The 16,548-nt window shown below is 39.5% G+C and overlaps 1 protein-coding gene across 1 annotated transcript in view; it reads left to right on the top strand.

Moving 5' to 3' along the window:
- The window catches only part of ttc29 (tetratricopeptide repeat domain 29), a 480,386-nt gene that overhangs the window by 387,477 nt on the left and 76,361 nt on the right, over positions 1-16,548 (top strand). The window lies entirely within an intron of this gene.

The following is a 16,548-nucleotide window of genomic DNA, read 5'->3' on the forward strand; positions in this document are numbered from 1 at the left end:
TGCATGCAGTGCACAAGTGTGAGAGCAGCGTTCCTCAGAGGACTGTTCCTGTGTTTGTTTTAGAAAAATTACCAATAATGACTCGTAGAAAGCAGATTTGATCAAGTTCTGTTTTGAGATCACAAGATCTGACAAAGGGTATGCTTTGATTACTGAAAAGAACCTGATGTACAGTAAATAATGTTTGTTTACACCTTCATGGTTTATTCATGTTAACATTAGACACATGGCCATAATTTATGTAATTGGTGCCATTGTTGCAGTTTGATCTATATTTACTTATGTCCTTCTTTACTATGATTTAAATTTGAAGGGTATGTCAAATATCTTTTTAAAGGATCTGCCTTCACTGTCTTGTCTAAAATTGCAATGCAGTTGACCACTTCAGTCTCTCTATGTGTGGTATATTATTTGTAAATCAGTATTAGTAATATAATTTTATGTAGAGGTATAGGTAAAAGAATCTGATTTACAAGTACGGATTGTATTAACTGAGCCACATTCAGAAATATTGTTCCCACATTAACTAAACTGTTCATAATAAGAAAAGCATAATTTTTGTTCAGAGAGGGCATCCTTTGAAGACCTTATCCAGCTATCTGTGCAACAGCAATTTGGATTTATCTAGCACTTTTAACTTTAAAAAACAAAATCCCATTCATCAAATAACCCTGAATTTACTCATCTCAATTCATTCCTGGGCAATCAGCATCCTGATTTTAAAATTCTCATTCTTGTCTCCAAATCTCTGCATGAGCTTGCCCCTCCCCATCTCTGTAATCACATTGAGTCAATGAATCTTCTGTGATATCTGTGCTGAAGAGTTTGGCCTCTTCAGCATTCCCAATTTTAATAACTCCACCATTGGTGGCTTCACCTTCATTTCCCTGGGCCTAAATTCTGCAAGTCCTTCTCCAAAACTCTGTCTCAGGTACCTTTTTAAAGCATATTCTGTAACCTGCCTGTTAAATTACATTAATGATCTACTGCCTTGATATCACCTTAGATGGCTCAGTGTCTTATTTTGTTTTAATCCCTCTGTAAAGCATCTTAGGACATGTAGTTACATTAAAGGCTCCATATAAGTACAAGTTGTCACATTTAAATCTTCAGGAATTTTTGCTGACCTTGGGAGAAATGCTGCAATGATATTTGTTTATCTCTGTAATAATCTCTCTTTTTATGACACTTCTTTACATCTTAATGATGCATTCACCTGTGGCACTGTCAGTGGCTGCAGTCTCTACTCTTGCTGCAGACTCTGATGTACCGAACTTTACCCTCCGTATTTTTGAATTGTGATGAAGCAATCAACTGATATTTGTTGCCCATTCCTAGTTTCATTTGCATATTAAAAATCAACTGCATAGTTTGGGACTGAAGTGAAATTTTGGCTGGTTTCCTTCCTCACAAGGTAGTAAAGGATCAGTTGGTTTTAGCAAGTAACCAATAGCTTTCATGGTCATTTTGTGATGCTCATGAGTTTAGTTTCAGAGTTGTGCAATGAAATATGAACTTGCAATCTCTGGGTTACCAGCCTAACACTTCCAGTAACCTTAACAGAGAAAAACATCCAAACATGTTAAACAGAGACACACAAAAATTGTTATTGCAAAGATAATTCTAGGTTTTCCCCCCAAGTACTTTGAGGTAGCAATATGAAACAGTGAAATCAGCAATGCTTTTAGTACTACCAGAATTTTCTTCATTTTTTTTTACTGGCATCAGTGGGTGTATCAATCAGTTATTAATGCAGGTTATCTATATTTTCTTTGCTTTCTGGTCTATGTAGAACTTCATAACCTTTGGGCTAGAAAATAAAATTGTAACCGCCAAATAGCTGTGCAGATGCTACCTGTTTTTCTGTTGCAGTTCATGGCGCCAGTACTATTTTAATGATTTGGAGCACTGAACATAGAACATAGAACATAACGGGGCCTTCGGCCCTCATTATAACTTGTGAAACCAATCTGAGCACCATGTAACGTACACTATTCCATTATCATCCATATGTTTATCCAGTGATCATTTAAATGCCCTTAAAGTTGGTGAGTTTACTACTGTTGCAGGCCTGTTCTTCCACTCCCTTACTACTCACTGAGTGAAGAACCTACCTCTGACATCTGTCCTATATCTATCACCCCTCAATTTAAAGCTATGTCCCCTTGTGCTAGCCATCACCATCTGAAGAAAAAGGCTCTCACTGTCTACCCTATCTAATCCTCTGATCATCTTGTATGTCTCTATTAAGTCACCTCTCAACCTTCTTCTCTCTAACGAAAACAGCCTCAAGTCCCTTAGCCTTTCCTCATAAGACCTTCCCTCCATATCAGGTAACATCCTAGTAAATCTCCTCTGCGTCCTTTCCAATGCTTTCACATCCTTCCTAAAATGCGGTGACTAGAACTGTACACAATACTCTAAGTGTGACTGCACCAGAGTTTCGTAAAACTGCTGCATGACTTTGTGGCTTCGAAACTCAATCCCTCTAGCAATAAAAGCCAGCACATCATACGCCTTCTTAACAACCCTATCAACCTGGGTGGCAACTTTCCAGGATCTATGCATACGGACACCGAGCTCTCTCTGCTCATCCACACGACCAAGAATCCTATCATTAGCCCAGTAGTCCTTACTTGCTTCTTCCAAAGTGAATCACTTGACACTTTTCCGTACTAAACTTCATTTGCCACCTCTCAGCCCAGCTCTGCAGCTTATCTATGCCCCTCTGTAACCTGCAACATCCTTCTGCACTGTCCACAACTCCACCGACCTTAGTGTCATCTGCAAATTTACTAACCCATCCTTCTACACTCTCATCTAGGTCATTTATAGAAATGACAAACAGTAGTGGCTCCAAAAGAGATCCTTGTGGTACACCACTAGCAACTGAACTCCAGGATGAACATTTCCCATCAACCACCATGCACTGTCTTCTTACAACAAGCCAATTTCTGATCCAAACCACTAAATCACCCTCAATCCCATGCCTCCGTATTTTCTGCAATATCTTCCCGAGGGAGCATTATCAAACGTCTTACTGAAATCTATATACACCACATCACCTGCCTTACCCTCATCCACCTGTTTGGTCACCTTCTCAAAAAACTCAGTAAGATTTGGAAGGCACAACCTACTCTTCACAAAACTGTGTTGAGTATGCCTAATCTTTAAATTAGTCCTTTCTAGATGATTATAAATCCTGTCTCTTATAACCTATCTAACACTTCACTCTCAACCGATGTAAGGCTCCTTGATTACCAGGGTTGTCTCTACTCCCCTTTTTGAACAAGAGGACAACGTTTGCTATCCACCAGTCTTCTGGCACTATTCCTGGACACAATGACAACATAAAGATGAAAGCCAAAGGCTCTGCAATTTCCTCCCTAGCTTCCCAGGGAATCCTAGGATCAATCCCATCCGGCCCAGGGGACTTATCTATTTTCACACTTTCCAGAATTGCTAAAACCTACTCCTTATGAACCTCAATCCCGTCTCATCAATAGCCTGCTAACTGCTATTGTAGAACTACTCACCTATTAGTGCCCATGGTTAGTTTTCTTTCCATCATTTATGTGACCCTTCTGACAGTGATTAGATTCACCTGTATTTATAAAAGCAGTCATTCTAGCTGATATGTTTCTGGATACAAAGTGTATGTGGGTGAACTGCATTTGGAATCTCTGAATGCTATTGTTACTGTCGATATGGAAAGCAAATCCCACGTTGCAAGAAGTATATAAATAAAAGCAGTCCATATTGCCGAAAATGATATGATATAAAGCACCTATAAAGTGCTTAACATAATAATAATCTCAGACACAAAGTTGTATCAAATGCAGTCTTCTAACAACTACCTGTGTTCTTTTACGTAATTATAAACGTAAAATATATTTATACAGTGAATTTTACAAAACATGCAGGCAAAGTGTTATTATTAAATGCTCACTGTATTGGAGCTATTTTTGTTATATCCAGTCACACTGGGAAATAATAAAATGATTCTTCAGAAAAATAATTGCTGCTATTAAGTAAATGTTGCAATAGATTTTACTGTCTCTACCGAGATTTAAAATGCAAATTAAACAATGATGCAGGTATAATTAAATCAACATTCTTTGAAAATGTTATCAATATTTGAATATTTGATATTGCATAGAATTTTCAAGTGTCCATAATCTCATCAGATGCAATCAGCCCGATATAAGTACAGTATCAGTTTTTGTATAACTCTATGAATAGCGATGATTGAAAGTATTAAAACAATGAGTTTTGTTGCCTTTTTCACCTTTTATAATCTTATTCTCATATTTGAATGTAAACCAGCTTTCAGAGAAAGAGTATAATCCTCCATAGTTTCATTGCTAGACCTTTCCCTAACTTTGATGTGATATCAACCATGACCACATTGATTTCCTCTACACATGTTTTCATTCTCAATAATTGAAAAAATAATTCCTTTTCTGTTATATTCAATAGAAAGAGCAAATTATTGTAGATAATCAATTGTCTAGAGACTAAAGCTGGTTGTTTTAGTATTGTGGGTCGTACTTCTTCAGAAAAAGAAATGGAGTGATGGAGATAATATGATATAGTGATCGATTCATTCAATCATTGGGTATAAAAACATTAGCCCTGGGAAAAAAGCTGCCACTGAGAGCATTAACCACTGGTCTCAATAGTATGACACTAAGTGATTTGCATTTTCAGAGAAATTTCATGGCCAGAGTCAGCTCGAGTGAAAATGTGAATAAATTGCTTTTTCTCTTTCTTTTTATATAGCAGACAGTGTGTAGCTGAATCCATTAGGGGCTAACTCTGTGTGTAATGAAATGAAGGCAATAACTGACATGATGGAAACCCTGGATTAGTTTTCAGACTAGCCTGAGCCCAGCTATTATGGCCTCTGTGTCAAGTTTAGGGTCCTTGGGGAGTTCTTGAGTGCCTCTAGATACTATAGGATGGAAACCATCTCTTGAGTTGCAAGAAATATTTAAATAAAAGTAGCACAGATTGCTGAAATTGAAGCAGTTGAAACTGCCTATAACATGCTTAACAGCACACTCATTCCACCACAAAAGTACCTCAAATGCAGTTCCATAAAGCTTGTGTTGAACATGTGATAATGAAAGATGTCAGAACAGTGCAGGGTAAACAAGGTTAGCTCATGTAAAACATTTTTGTCAGCTTCAAAAATGAAGACATTTACAGTCTAATTCCTTAACTGATGCTGTAAAATATACTAGTGTGGAAGGTTAATTGCAATGTAATTAGTCCTGAAAATGCATTATGTACTGAATTGATGCGTGGAGCTGCAGAGCCATAAAACATTGATTGAAACTCACTATTTCTTACACAATTAAGTTCCTGATCTCATCAAGAGGAATGTTAGAGAGTTGCTTGCCCTGAGGGAGAGAAAATATGAGGCCAAGTTAGAAAGTGCTACAGTACCTCCTTGTAGCTAATTCACAGCAGTTTTGCAAAGGCTTGTTGATGACTTCTGGTCCACACAACTGGAAGATCTGAAGTGGGTTTGAAACAGGAGAGAATTAACTTGAAAAAATAGAAACTGGAACATGGGTTTTAAGGGTAGATTGTTATAAGAAGATGTTGAGACTGAGCCTTTTTACCACAGTAAGTGGACTCTAAATATAAATTATTCAGCTTTTAATGTTTTTAATTTATTTCTATTAAAATATGAACTACATTTGGAAATGCAAATATATTAGACCTCATCAGTGTATATATGTATTATATATATAGCATGTATCCTCAAATCATGATCATTTTCATAAAAAGGTGGCCCAACCTATGCCCATAACGATTATTTTTTCATATACCTCATGTGGAGGTCAATCCAAAACACACCAAACTCAAAACATTTGAAGTCAAACTTGCACTATTGCAAATCTACTTGATAAAATCATAGAATAGCACACCATTGAATGCAAACGTTCAGCTCCTCGTGCCTGGGTGTGATGTCACAGTTACCACCCCCACACAAAGTTACCACCCCATATTGCATTCCTACCAGTACTGTCCTCTGATACAACAATATGCTATCAAGAAGGAACAGCAAATACTCAGCCTGGTTCAATTTGTTCAGGTTGTGGAGCAGAGAAATAATTGTGTAGCAGCTAGAGAATTCAAGACATCAGAGAAAATATTAGAGATTAAAGAAACTCTCTACACAGATTAGGTAGATCAGAGAATCCCTATAATGTGGAAGCAGGCCATTCAGCCCATCACATTGACACCAATCTCTAAAGGACATCCCAACCAGATCCAAAACCTACCCTGTACCTATAACCACGCAATTCCCATGGCAAATCCACCTAGCCTGCATATCCCTGGACATTGTGGGCAATTTAGCATGGCCAATCCATCTAACTTTCATGTCTTTATATTGTGGGAGGAAACCAGAGCAAACCCAACAGACTCAGGGAGAATGTGCAAACTCCACACAGTCACCCAAGGGTTGAATCAAACCTAAGTCATGGCACTCCAAGGCAGTAGCGCTAATCACTGAGCTACCATGCCAAAATAAATGTGCAAATAGAGGAAAATCTAGCACTAGCCTCAGTTAGAGCATAAGATTGAAAAATACAGAGAAACTTGCCAGAATGGATACTCTATTTCTTGCAGATCTGTCCAAATCATTTCTTTATTTTTCTGCCTTTAAATCTCTTTTATTGCTTTACTTTTCTGTGTTTTAAGGTAGTACCAGAGTGTAGCAACTCTATACAACATTTTTCACTATATTCTTAAAGAAAATACATGCAACAATAAATAAATCAAAATAAAATGTTTGCTCTGAAACAAGCAAAAAATCAGGTATTGCAAATTTCAAAGCCAGCCCTGGATGGTATGCAAGTTTATGAAGAGAAATAATTTTTTACTCTGACAGGAGACTGAGATTTTGCATAATATTTAAATAAGAGTTCAAGAAAAATTCTACCTGGTCTTTTTTCCAAGAAAAAAATTTGACCTTTTTTTATGCTACGTTTGAGGACAGGGTAGACCCCCTAAACAGTCTCCAACCTGACAACTGTGTAATAACAAGACAATGGATCATTTCAACTTTTCCAAGGTATGACTGTTGTAAATGTCAATCCCCAAGTTTATGGCTTCAACTTTAAGCTGATATTTTCCTTTTTTAAGTTAGAGTGTGAAGATGAGTGTCTTTAAGAGAGAAACACTGCCTGTTGTGAAAAAAAAGTACCTTGATAATCAATAGGATGCTGCTCCTGGACACTTGATCCATACAACTCTGTATCTCAAAGCACCAGCCTCACAACATCAGCGTGTCAGGTCTCGGCCCAACTCAGCATGACTTTAAGGCTTCAATCATATACTCTGGGGTGAAGGACACTTTCACAGGACTTGCACACACTGAGGGACAACCAGGAATTTAATGTATCTGCACAAGACTTCCAGCATTGACATTGAGCCAGGCATCTTATAGGTTTTCAACTACCTTTGAGTAAATAAGTTATTTACTGCTGAGTCAGAGGCACAATTTAGTTTGTTTTTTTTAATGCACAAGGTCTTTAAAGATGTTTTAAGGCAGCGATCCTCTGGCATTTAACTAGCTTTAAGCAAGCAAAATATTTAGCCCAGAGGGAGAGGCAGGCACCCTTTCTGGTTTAGTTTGCTTTTTAGCGGCTTGCATTGGTGGGCATCACTGAAGAGTTAAATGTATCCGTTAAGGACAGGTGGACATGCCATTTTACAGATGGTGCTATGTCAATGCACTGCAGCATACACCAGCAGCTTATGTCGAACCACACTTCATGTGTTTGAAGAAATTGGTCATATGTGAATGTCAAGGGTGTCTAGTGGGTTCTTTGTGAGGGTTGTCTTCAGGAAGTCAATGGATACTGCTACAGTCAGCTAAGAAACTGGTCCAATTCTGATCTTTGTCCAACGCAGATCCTAGGAACCATACTTTTGGAGTCTGAGGATTGGGCCACAGTCAGTTGTTGAGTTGAAGTACAAACAGTTCGGGTGCAATTGCAAGATCAGTTCAGGAATCACAATCAGTTGGGTCTGACCTGCTATGCCAGTGCTAAGGGTGAGCCACAGTTAATCCTGGGTTTGGTTGATAACACTCAGATAGCTTATCAAGGAGCAGTCAATGATGCATTGTAGAAAGTGGGCTGATCAAGTCTAGAATGGGATTCATTGTTCTAGATCCCTAAGGGAATGGTGACAATGATCGGGGACATCTGCAATTAGTAGGATGGGATATGATATTAATGGAAGAGGACTGTCTGTTGTCAAAGTAGGATCAAAGAGGTTATAGATATTCTGGCCTCTACATGGAGAATGTGCAGAGCCAGCATGGATATAAGAACTTCCAGAGTCCTGTGCTATGAAGGTAAAGTAAGCAAATTAATAATGATATCAAGGGGCTCAGTCAAATTTGGGAGGAGGCTGAAGGGTTATCAGTGCTACAACAACACAAAAGAAGAATAAAGCGAAGTTGGTGAGTCAAGTGGGAGTCTGCAAGTAAATCACACAAATACAATTTGGAATAATGTCATATTGAACTAAAAGTCAAGTGCACAATAAGTTCACAAAATGGCAAAGACCACATGCAAAGTGGGAGGAGTAAGTTATTGTTTTTCTTCTATGGGGCCGAGTTCGCAGGATTCACTATGAGGCCATGCAAAGAGCAATTTCAGTAATCAAGCTTTTACTGACTTAGCAATATTACTCATCTGCCTTCCGATCACAATTCATCTGGAAGCCAGTTGCTGTCATAGAATGCATATAATAAGGTAAGGCCTCAACAAATGATGAGCATTAAATTATACCAGACAATTGTCTCCTTGTCATGCAAGCTCAACAAGTCTTAAACTAAAAATGAACTTAAAAGTTGGATCTTATGATGCCACTTGGCAAAGACAATCTATCACAAGAATTTGAAGACTCAGAATAGCTGCTGTGTCCTCACACAGAAAAGTAAGTCTGTGATGACATGGGCCGTGATATAGAAAACAGGTTTTGGGGTTGCAGGGGTTTCATGGTCAATTGCTGAAATAAGCCTGTTTCCAGTGGAGTGGCCAATGAGTGGCCTCATTCCTGATGAAGGGCTTATGCCTGAAATGTCGATTCTCCGGCTCCTCGAATGCTGCCTGACTGACTGTGTTTTTCCAGCACCACACTCTTCAACTGTTTCTAGTGGAGCATAGATACCTTTATTTTGGGAGGCAGTGGTGTAGTGGTAATGTCCTTGGACTAATAATCCAGAACCCCACATTAATGTGCTAGGAATATGGGTCTGAATCCCATTGTGACAGATGGTGACATTTGAATTCAGTAAAAATCTGGAGCAAAAAGCTAACCTAATAGCAGCAAGCAGGAGGCTGGAAGAACACAACAAGCCAGGCAGCATCAGTAGGTGGAGAAGTCAACATCCACCTTCTGATGCTGCCTGGCTTGCTGTGTTCTTCCAGCCTCCTGCTGGTCTACCTTGGATTTCAGCATCTGCAGGGTTTTTTTGTCTCTAACCTAATAACAACCACTGTTGATTGTTGTAAAAATCCATCTCCTTCACTAATGTCCTTTTAGGGAAGGAAATCTACTGTCCTTATCTGGTCTGACCTACATGTGACTCAAGACCAAAGCAAAATGGTTGTCTCTTTAATGCTGTCTGGACAATTAGGGCAAAGAATATTGGCTGAACTAGTGATGCCCACATTCCATGAACGAATGAAAGAAAAATTAATGTGATACAGTCACATACATCAGAATTCCTTGTTGAGGCATGATGGCGACCTCTTTGGGAAGTCTCCGTGCTACACTGTGTGAGGACAGAACTTTTATTTGGGTTGTTAAGGATCTAAGGCTCAGGTGTCCCTTCAATAACATGGCGTGATCTGTAACTTTACCCACAAATTATTTGCTGATGGAGCTGAAATTACAGAAGCCACACCCCCCATCATGTGGCCTCACCCCAACTAAGATTTAACAGGAGAAGGAGGCAGCTGACAAAAGTTTCAGCAAGAAAAATGACTCTAACAGCTCCCGTATAGCACCACACAGAGAAACAGCAGGACAAGATCAACCAAGGGTATGCAAAGGAATGATGAAAACTGGGATTTTTAGGCTTTGCTGATATAATGAGCAAATGTTGGAATAGAAGAAAGTGAGGACTGCAAATGCCGGAGATCAGAGCTGAAAATGTGTTGCTGGAAAAGCGCAGCAGGTCAGGCAGCAACCAAGGAGCAGGAGAATTGATGTTTTGGGTATGAGCCCTTCTTCAGGAATTCCTGAAGAAGGGCTCATGCCTGAAACGTCGATTCTCCTGCTCTTTGGATGCTGCCTGACCTGCTGCGCTTTTCCAGCAACACATTTTCAGCAAATATTGGAATAACAATGCTGCAGAAGACTAAAGGTGTTCAGATTCTTTAGAATCACAGATCTATGTCAGCCACCGAGCAAATGTTAGCAGTCATGAGGACTGTATGTCAGTCCTTTGCTACTGGCCACTAAGATCACAACTGACATTATTCTTAGCTCACAGCTTGTTTCAGGGAGCAACAGAAGACCTCTGTGGCATCTCCTGGTCATGCACTCATATGTGCACCCCAGAGACACTGATGCTATTTTCACAAAGGCCCACCTCTTCATACTTTCAACCTTGACAAAGAGAGTCAAACAAATAGTGTGTTAGAAATGAACACAGAATTCTAGATATGCCCAGCAAATCTGGCAGAAACTATGGAGAGAAGAACTGTATTATCATTTTGAGTTAAATATTATTCTTCTTCAGAACAGAAAGCAGTTGGAAAAGAGGTTTTTTGCACTTCTGATAGAGATAGAGGGTGGTAATTTAGAGCCCCAGTGCTAAAGCTAAAGAGGTTGTTAAGGTGGTGAAAGAGAAAAAGAGATGTAATATGGGTATAAATTAATACATGGAAGGGAGAGAATGGGTCCTCTCTACTCAGAGCAAACTAGGATGTTGGAGAATCATAACATGGCTGGCATCTACCAGGTGCAGATTGTCAGTGATTGTGTGAGAGCACCCTAACACCAACCTGTGGTGCTTGTGATGGGACAAGATTTTACTCCCTTATTGTTCAAATAAATTACGACCATTAAAGTCACATTTTGAAGATCTTTGTGTATGGTAGATGCCAGGAGTCATTCATACTGGAGCACTCACAAATGGCTGTTTCTTTCCAAGATCCTCTGCCTATTCAAAGATGGCTGCCAGGAGACAGGGGGTACCTGACATATGACACCAGTGAGATAATAGGGCCCCTGATGATGAGATTTCAGTGCCAGGACTGCTCCAACAGGCTTTGCAGTATGCCCTTCACAACTTGCACAGGCAAAGGAGAATGTCCTGGATATGAACAAAAAGGAGAAATAAGACCAATCTAACGATGAAGATGAGCCTGGGGATTAGAACATTATACATTGAGGACTGTCCACAACAGGAGAAAAGAACAATGTTCATTGTAGCTGACAGGCCAGAGACAAACTTATTGCTTTTATTGCTTCCATATCTAAGTTAATTATCTGGCAGGCATCCCCCTCCTTAGTGTAATGGCCTTATTTAAATTATTGTTTTGCTGTTCTTCTTTGCATTGAAGATTAAATGTTACATTATCCATGTTAACCTAAAACTTATATCTTCAGTTGAAGTAGAGTTAATGTAACTACATAGACGAGAGAAGAGACAGAAATGACCCCGTTCTGTCTATCTCTGCCATTATCCTGTGACCAAGCCACCATTTCCATTTTTACAAACCTGGTCTGCCATTCCCCTTCCTCCCTGTCAGCCCCAGGTCCTAACCACTTACCTATCCACCAGACCTGACACCCACCCCAGTACCAACCCTCCACCCCCCCCCCCCCTACCCTGTACCCCCCACCCAGGAGACCCAACCTATCTGGCCTCCTTACACTCTGGCACTTTAGCCACCTGGTACTTAACACCTGGCACCCTGCATCTACTTACCTAGTACCATCGCACCCTACCTAGCTGGCACCATACTTGCCCAGTATCCTATTCCCTATTGTCCTGGCACCCTAAACTCACGCATACATACTTAACATTTGATAGAATCTATCAAAGTTGTTGTCTGTGATTATGGACCTTTAAATTTCAGAATAAAGCTGCGAACTGTTGTCAAAAGGGGATGTGTTTTACTTTCCTCCAACAGTTCTGCACTACAAAATGGAATGGTCAGAACGGAAGTACGGCTCTGCATTTCTGAAAAAACACTGAGCAAAATCTCCTGTCAGAAATGCAGAGTCCTCTCTGTTCATAAAACAGCAAGGACGAACTGGCAATCTGCACTAGATTGCCACTTCTCATAAAATCCAGCCCAATATTATGGCAGATAATCAAGAACCTGGATCAAAGAAATAGGTTTAAAGGAGGGAATCGGTTTAGGAAAGGAATTCCAATGCTTGGGGAAGCAGCTGAAGACAGTCGACCATCCATGGTGGAGCTATCAAAATCAGAAAAACTCAAGACACTAGAATGAGGTGACTGCTGTTACCTTGAGAAAAGGTAAGTCTAAAGGAGATTATAGACTTACTATGAGGCGAGTCACTCTGGATTATAAACAAGGAAGTCATAAACAGAATTTTTATCATATTTCAAACTTTGAGTCACTTTCATTACGCTTGACTATATCTAAATTTGATGGTCAAAAACAGTTTGGGGGAAGATAATCATGAAATATCAGAGAATGTTTTATCATTGGCAAGGAAAACCTAATATATACCACTGAAGATATACAATCTGAAAGCCACATTCTCTCATCTGAGTAGAAAGAATTCTTCAGCTGTGCCTTGTTCCATCACTTGGTTTTATCTGTGTTACACAATATTGTCCCAAGAGTGTCCAACAATGGATGAGGGTTATGTCAGTCATACAATACAATTGCCAATGTCCCATCATTCTTGCAGATCCCCTGACAGCTTTAATGATCTTGAGCAAATTTAGTTCTTCCTGGTTAATGACACAGCTTTAGCAAAATCTCATTTATATGCTTACAGTGGCAGACCCAGAGAAGCTTGAGGAAATTCCCTTATTTAACTCAATAGGATCAGCTCTCTGACATTGCTCCTTCAGGTAGTAAAGCCCAAGTCTCTGCAGTCTGTCCTCAGCACAGGACCCATGATACTGGAGATCAGGCTTGTGGCTGTTCTCTGCATCAACTCTAGTACTTAAGTGTTTCCTGGTTATCAGAACCTAACACCACATTCAAGGTGAAATCTGAGCAGACACTATATAGTTTGATTGCTACCTCCTGCTTTCACTCTATTGTTCAACATCCATTGCACACTTCTGGTCTGCATTGGATGCACAAGTTTAGTGTCAAGTGCAGTGAAGCCTTTACATCTTTTAGCTTTACCTTAACTGTTTCAACAATATTCATAGAGTGTACGTATCATCTATTTATTGTTTCTAAGAGTACTAGCACTTTATCCTTGTCTGCATTAAATTTCATTTGCCATTACTATGCCCACTTGCATACATTGTACAATTTAATCTGAGCTGCTTTTTTCAATTCCACTTCCTTTTTTGCTTCTAAATAAATGTCCTTTGAATGTATTCAAGCTGCAAAATAAGCAACCTAATACACTCTAATATGCATTGAGATATTGTTATTTATAATGCTGTTTGGATATGTTTCAGGGTTGATATTTACTTTCTTAGTTGAGCTGACTCCTACATTCAGGGCAGTCCAACCTTGTTTGGAATCTTTTCAATGCCTAGTTGTCTCAAAAATCATCAGACAGTACTTTGTCAATCTTTGAAAAAACATAGAGATCAGTGTGGAATTTGTGACAGTGTGGTTAGGGTAGAATTTCCACTCACTGACCTGATCTGGATACCAACTTATTTACTTTGCAGTTGCAACTTATTATTGTTGTAGGACAGCTTCCTGCTAGGATGTCTGCTACAACTTAAAAGACAAAATTCAATCATATTACAATGGGAAATCCAGAAGAGGTAACCTTAATTAAAGGGGTAGAAGGCCTTTCAATTGTTATTTTAAATTTCATTAAAGAAAGATAGATTTATACTGTAGCAAGATTCAGGCAGATGGCAGTGGAGTGTTTGTAAAACACACTCACTAGTCTAAATTTCTGGGCTGAGGCATTTTAACTCCCAGAATTATCACCAGTAGATTTCTTGTCCAAAACAAGCCTGAAGTGAATGGAGAACCACAGCCAACAGTCAAATATTGAGCAGTTCTTGGCTACCCAAACAGTTGGGTGGCCAATTGTTGGGGAATAAATTTGGAAAGGGTCTCATGGCCTTCCTTTTGGGGCCCAAGGAATACTCCTGATTCTCCTGACTCCAGAAAGGAAAGTTTTAACATTAACTTACATTATCTGCCTCTTCTGTCTGCAGGTCATCTGAACCGCAACTTCCACCAAATGGGAATACCGTGGCTGATTTCCCACTCAATCTGATTGATGTCTCAGAAATATTGATGTCTCAGAACAATTATTAATGAGGCTCTCCCAAACTCATTGGGCACCTCATCCACCATCAAAATAAATGCCAGAGAATGAAAGGCTCCATTTTAACTGCTTGCCCACTCTGTTCCCATCCATCAAGAAAAGCTAATACCACGCAAATGGTTTCCACATATTGACTGGTGAAAAAGAAGCAAGGGATCTTAGGTAAAAGAAAGAAGTTTAATCCTAGGCCATTACCTTCAAATTTTCAGCAATGCTTTCATCAAAACAAGGCTAACCCTCTCTTAACAGTCTCTGGAGTTTGCCATTGATGTTAGTAAGGGACATCGGTTGAGAATTTACTTGTTGTGGAGTTGGCTGGGCTCGGATCATCTACTTCATTGTGATGGGCAAAAGGGAGAAATGTGAATAGACAATGGTACAATCACAGTGTCATAGAGTTTTGCAGCATGGAAACAGGCCCATCAGTCTATCTTGTCCACGCTGACCAGATTTCTTAAATTAATCTACTCCCATTTGCCAGCATTTGGCTCATATCACTATCAACCCTCCCTATTCATGTACCACCCATTTGTCTTTTAAATGTTGTCATTGTACCAGCCTTCACCACTTCCCTGGCAGCTCATTCCATACAGTCACCACCATCTGCGTAAAAACGTTCCCCTTAGGTTCCTTTTATGTCTTTCCCCTCTCACTTTAAATCTATGCTGTCTACTTTTGGAGTTCCCTAATCTGGCAAAAAGACCTTGGCTATTCATCCCATCCATGCCCCTCATGATTTTATAAACCTCTATAAGGTCATCCCTCAGCCTCCAACATTTCAGGGAAACTAGTCCCAGCCTATTCAGCCTCCCCCTATATCTCAAACCCTCCAATCCTAGCAACATCCTTGTAAATCTTTTCTGAATTCTTTCAAGTTTAACAATACCTTTCCTATAGCGGGGAAACCAGAACTGAACACAGTATTCCAAAAAAGGCCTAACCAATGTCCTGTACAGCCATAACATGACGACTAACTCCTATATTTGATGTATTGATCAATAAAAGCAAGTATACCAAATGTCTTCTTCACTCTCCTGTCTACCTGTTATTCCACCTTCAAAGGACTAATTACCTGCACCCCTAGGTGTCTTTGTTTGGCAACACTGTACAGGATCCTACCATTAAGTGCATAAGTACTGCCCCTGATTTGTCCTACCAAAGTGCAACATCTCACATTTATGTAAATTAAATTCCATCTGCCACTCCTCACCCATCTGATCAAGTTCCCATTGTACTCTGAGATGACCCTCTTCACTGAACACCACACCACCAATTTTGGTGCCATCTTCAAACTTACTAACCATTCCACTTGTAATCACATCCTAATAATTTATATAAATGATGAAAAGCAGTGGACCCAGCACCAATCCCAGACCCAGCACAGGCCTCCAGTCCAAAAAAAACACCCTCAGCCAATTTTTTATTCAAGTGGCTGCCTCTCCCATGTGATCTAATGTTGCTAACCAGTTTACCATGTGGAACCTTGTCAAACACCTTGCTGAATTCCATATAGACAATGTCCACCACTCTGCCATTATCAATCTTCCTTTTCGCTTCTTCAATTAACTCCATTAACTTAGGGAGACACGCTTTCCCATCCACATAGCCATGTCGATTATCCCTAATCAGAGTGGGGGCAGGAAATCCAGTCAGATTCCTTTCCTTTTTCTTCTGCTATTTATCCTGATTTCAGGTAGTATGGTAGACAAAAATTTATCCTGTAATTTTAATTCACAGGCAATAATCTACTGTAATATATTACTTTTCTTCACTTTTTTTATTATAAAGGTTTGGCTACTTTTACAAATTAATACTCCTAGCACAGAGCTTCTTAGAAGAAGATTTACACACCCAATTTCTAATCTGTTATTCCATCAAGAGATAAGGACAATGCAGTGTTTGTGGCTCACTTTGCTCCCAACTACCTTTGTGCCTCCACGCTCCTGGATCATCTGGTAAAGTTAACAGAACAATCAAAATATCAGAAACAAAACTAACTTTTGTTAATAAAAGCCTTTTCTCCACATAGTCCAATGCCAACACTAG

The sequence above is a fragment of the Chiloscyllium punctatum genome, chromosome 1 (assembly GCF_047496795.1).
Source record: "Chiloscyllium punctatum isolate Juve2018m chromosome 1, sChiPun1.3, whole genome shotgun sequence".
Lineage (NCBI taxonomy): Eukaryota > Metazoa > Chordata > Chondrichthyes > Orectolobiformes > Hemiscylliidae > Chiloscyllium > Chiloscyllium punctatum.